The sequence below is a fragment of the Panthera uncia genome, assembly GCF_023721935.1.
Source record: "Panthera uncia isolate 11264 chromosome B3 unlocalized genomic scaffold, Puncia_PCG_1.0 HiC_scaffold_1, whole genome shotgun sequence".
Classification (NCBI taxonomy): Eukaryota; Metazoa; Chordata; class Mammalia; order Carnivora; family Felidae; genus Panthera; species Panthera uncia.
In genome coordinates this window covers 7548458-7553772 of record NW_026057582.1, presented here as the reverse complement: position 1 = coordinate 7553772, position 5315 = coordinate 7548458, and positions in this window count along the sequence as shown.

The following is a 5315-nucleotide window of genomic DNA, read 5'->3' as shown; positions in this document are numbered from 1 at the left end:
ACCACCCTTTTTTTTTGGTCTCAGGAATGTTTCACGCACCCTTCAACCCAAGGAAATACCCACACAGTTCTGTTTATTAAGTATTAGGTCCAGCCGACCTGATACCTACTCGTGTCCTAACGGCTTTGTAAACATTTGGGAGAAATAACACGTGGAAATTGAAAAAGTATGTTCGTATTTTATCCTTAAATAATCACAGGCACCTCCTAGCGGGCCGTGTGCCCCCTTGCTCCCTGCACCACGCGCAGATCCGCGGGGCAGCCCGTGTGCGTCTCCTAATTATTTGCCGAGCACAGACAGCATCTTTTCGTCCGCTTGTGGCCTCTTGGTGTTTCTTCTTGCGTGGAAAGCCCGTTCGGAGCCTTTCCTCTCGGATTGTTTCTGTCTTTTCCTTACTGATCTGTAGATGTTCTTTATATATGTTCTGATTCTCTCCCCTGGCTGTTGGTGCGCGGGGCGAACACCTTCTCAGGATCTGATTCGTGGTCTCGCGTTTTGATGCCTGGAGATTTCAAATCCGAATGCAGTCTGGCTTCCTGCTTTCCCCCCTCGCCCTTGTGCCACGTCCCCTCGGATGGCACATCCCCCTCCCCCCCCACCGCCGACTCTTCCCCACCTCCCCACCTCTCTGGTTCCTCCCTGCTTTTGGCTCCCTCTGCCCCAGGCACTCAGGGGGTTTTCGGTGTCCGGATGCCCCCAGCTCATTTTCATCTATGAGCCCTGCACAATGTGCGCCCCCTTGCACCCCTGCCTTCTTCCTCCCCTCACTCTCCCCTGGGTCTGCCCCTCCTGGGGGCTCGTCTCTGCCCACACCCTCCTAACCCACTCTGACTCCAGGCTTTTGTGTTACAGTCTGCTGCCATCCTCACAATCACATTTGCGCGTTGACTTCGTTCTTTTCCGAGGCTTGTCTCCTCTGCCAGCTCCAGGACAAGGGACCAACCGCCGCTCTTTCCCCAGTGCCCAGAACAGTGCCCAGCACGCAGCCAGTCGCCCTGTGCGCCTGGAACAACCCTCTCTCCCACCATTGCGGCCAGCTGCTCAGGGACAGCCCTGCACCCTTGTTGTCCCGCGGGGCTTTACCCCCACCCCCCCCCCAAGCCATCGAGTCCCATCCCGCACCCTGGCACACAGCTGAGATCCATAAACTCACTGTTGCCCATGGGAGGACTGGGCAGCCTGGGGCCCCCTGCTTTTCCTGTTTGAGGCTGGGCAGGGGTGGCCACCTCCAGGGGCGGGCTGATGGTAGGGAGGGGAGGTTGAGAGCCATCCCCCCCCCCCCCGGGGGGGCCCGGGGGGGGGGGGGGGAATTTTAAAAGGAAAAGGGGGGGGGGGGGGGGGGGGGGGGGTGGGAGACGAGGGAGGGAGCCTTGTCCAATTGGAGGTCTGGGATTTGTCTTCAAATTTTCTCTGATTTCCCCAAACACTTGAAATTAATTAGGTGGTGGACGGGAGCCTTTGCGAGCCCCTCTCTCTCTCTCTCTCTCCCTCTCCCTCTCTCCCTCCCTCCCTCTCTCCTCTCTCTCTCCCTCTCCTTTCTCCCTCTCCTTCCCTCTCCCTCTCTCTCCCTCCCTGTCCTTCTCTCTCTCTCTCCCTCTCTTTCCCTCTCTCTCCCTCTCCCTCCCTCTCCCTCCCTCTCCCTCTCTTTCCCTCCCTCTCTCCCTCTCCTTCCTCCCTCTCCTTCCCTCTCCCTCCTCTCCTTCTCTCTCCTCTCTCTCTCCTTCTTTTTCTTTCTCTCTCCCTCTCCCTCTCTCTCTCCTTCTCTCTCTCTCCTCTCCCTCTCTCTCTTTCTCTCTGTCTCCTTCTCTCTCCCCTTCTCCCCCTCTTTCTCCCTCTCTCCCCCTTCATTCCTCTCTCTCTCTCTCTCTCTCTCTCTCTCAGCTGGAACCTCACCCCTGCCAACATTGCATTTGACAGGCCTCCTGCAAGGTCCAGGGATTTCTCAGGCTGCCCTGGTTGTCTTGTGAGTCTGCAGGCTCCTGGCGCCCTTCTGCTGAGCTGAGCGGGCGAGAGCCCCCCGCGTCAGCCGTCCTGTGCTCACACACCTGCCAAGTACACAGCTGCGGGACGATTCTGGGGGGCGCCTGTCCTCCTGGGGCCAGAGGGCAGTGCCGAGAGGCCTGGGGAGGGGATGACACCGAGGAGGCAGAGGCGGGCTGCTCCCTGCGGTATTTGCTCCCAGTGCTTTCGGAGAAGTTGGGCTGGATTTGGAGGTGGGGCGTGCGCTCCCCTGGCGTGGGCGTGGGTGGAGTGGCCCCTGGGTTTGCAGCTGGGAGCCCAGTTCTGGCCACCAAGGTCTCCCTCCCTAGTAGCGAACAGTTCAGTTGTCTCTGATCTGCCTGGGGCTTCCTGACACCTCGAAAGATCTAACACCTGGAATCAGCCGCGTCTGTTGTAATCGAGACAGGAGCCCCTCCCCCAGGCCAGAGGGCACCACGAGCAGTGACCACCAGAGGACAAAGTCTGCCTGGAGGAAAGTGACCTCCTTAGTGCTGTTGGCAGCCACAGCTGTGACGTGGTGGCTTTTCTTGTGCCCCAAAGAGGCAGCCAGCAGCTTGTCAGAAACGCTGGGGCGTGCTCATGGGGTGTGTGTGTGTGTGTGTGTGTGTGTGCACAGGCTCCTGCATCTGGATGTGGGGGCTTAAAGTCCATTTTCATGAGGGTTTTTGCAAAGCGGTTTAGAGACTTTTTTGAACAGGTCACATGTTGACAATGCTTCGACATTCAGAAGGTGGAAAAGGGTGGCAGTGAAATTTGCCTTTCCCTCCCCGGTTTGGGAACACGCATCCCTTTTCTTAAACACAAGCAAGGTCACCGGCTTCCTGTGTCACAAACCTTTGACGAGTATACAGTCAAGTGAATATGTCCCCTTCTACCTGGTGGCAGCGTTCTGTACATTCCGCTCTGTGCATTTATTTTAGTTTATTTAGTTGATTTATTTTTGAGAGAGAGAAAGAGAGAGAGCAAGGGAAGGGCAGAGAGAGGGGGAGACAGAGAATCCAGAGCAGCCTTCGCACCATGAGCACAGAGCCCGATGTGGGGCTCGAACCCATGAAACCACGAGATCATGACCTGAGCTGAAATTAAGAGCTGGACTGAGCCACCCAGGCGCCCCCTCTTTGGAATATATTTTGAGATGATTTCATATTGATATGAAAGTGCTTTCTCTCTCTCTCTCTCTCTCTTTTTTTTTTTTTTTCTGGTTAAAATATATTCTAGGGACGAGTCCAGCAATGAACTTCATTGGTTCCCTGTCAGAGGGCAGAGGCTGTTTCTAACCTTCTGCCGTGACACGGTGGGCATTCGATGGAAGACTGGCCTTATTTTGTTGCCACAGGGTAGGCTGGGGCAGAGCCAGCAAATGATCTGTTGGTCTCCCCCACCTGCCCCAGGCCCCTTGCCTTTAAGTGTGGTCATGTGACCATTCTGTCCCCGGGGCGGTGCCCCTGTGCCAGACTTCCAGCAGGAGCCTTGGAAAGCCCACGTGGGGTTCCCTAATCTCCCTCTGCCATGTGAAGGGGCGGAATGTTCCAGAAGGCAAGACTACACAAGGATGGAGTCTCTGTTGGCCTGGGCCCCTGAGGGACCCATTGAGCAGAGCCTCCTGCAGACACCCCCTCCCCCCAGCACTGATATTTTGCTTGAGCAAAAAAGTAAACTTTGTTGCACTCAACCAGGAGGCGTTTAGGTGGTTTACTCTGTCTGGCCCATCTCCTTCACAGTGAGAATCAATACACAAATGTTTGTGACACTGAATTACTAAGTGACTTTTGGGGCACCTGGGTGGCTCAGTCGGTTGAGTGTCTGACTCTTGATTTCGGCTCAGGTTTGTGAGTTCGAGCCCTGCGTCGGGCTCCATGCTGACAGTTCAGAGCCTGCTTGGGATTCTCTCTCTCTGCCCCTTCCTTGTGCGCGTGCACTCTCTCAAAATAAATAAATGATCTTAAAGAAAAATGACTTTTAAGTGAATGGTATATTAAGTTCCCTGGAGAGACCATGGAACCAGTGGACCCGTGGGCACAGATGGGAATTCTTAGAGGCACCCTGGGTATCTGCATCTCTCCTGTCCCCCCAGGTGGGATATGGTCCCTAAGTAATCCCTCGCCACCAGATCCCTGGTCCCCAGCCTCAACTGAGAGCATCTAGGCATTCTGTACCCCTGTCTTCTTCTTCTCTCTCCCTTTGATCACCGTGGGGGCTCTGGGGAGCTCTTGCAAAGAAGATCAGTTGCATTAGAGGCAAACATCACAGGAAGGCATAGATAACCGTGAAAACCCAGAAACAATCTCAACGCCCACAATAGGGAATATAGTCAGTTATTTATGACGTGAGTTGAAACAGCCATTAAAAATGAGGTTAAAAAAAAAAAAAGGTACACGTCCATGATATTTTTATTAAGAGAAAAACAGAGCAAATCACAAGCCAGTGTCTAACGTGTAATCCCACTTAAAAATACAGATCTGCGCGTAGAGCGTCGTACTATAGGAATGGGCCAACGCTGCCCCTTGGGTACTCTTCAGTGTTGCTGAAATACAGTCTTTGATTACAGCTCCCTCCTCCTCCTGCTGCAGATTCAACCCCCGCCAGTGTGCTGAGGGCTCCCCACCGGGCTCCTCGTTAGGATTTCCTCATCTACCCAGGCGGTCACTCCATCACTGCCTCCTCACGCCTGCTGTTTCTCTGTGCTCCTGTCGCGGCTCCTGGTCCCACCATCGCACCAGAGACCTGGGAGTCATCCAGGGTCTCTCTCTCCGTGTTATGAATCCAACCAGTTAACCAATTTCTTTGGTTATTTCTCTCTAACATCCCTTCTCTCTCTCCCTGCTCTCGATCGCTTTCAGCACCTTGTCTTGGGCCTTACTTACTATGTCATACCTGGCAGATTGCAGCAGCCTCCTCCCTGGTGACCTTTCTCCACTCCCATCTGCCCCCATTGATTGCCACTCTGAAGCCACAGTGATCTTTCCACCATGAGGACCTGGCCACTCACTCTCAGCTTAAAATCTTCCAATAGCTGCTGACTGCCTTGGACAGTCCACACTCTCATGTGACATTTGATTACACCAGGGGGCTGTCCCGGCCATACCTGTAGACTCAACAATTCTTGTCTCACCTCTGTGCCCACCCATCCTTCCCCCCAACCACCATCCATCCATCCATCCATCCCCCACCCATCCCCATCCATCCATCTACCCCCCACCCATCCCCCATCCATCCATCTACCCCCCATCCCCCACCCCTCATCCATCCCCCACCCATCCACCCATCCCCATCCATCCATCCCCCACCCATCCCCATCCATCCATCCACCCCCA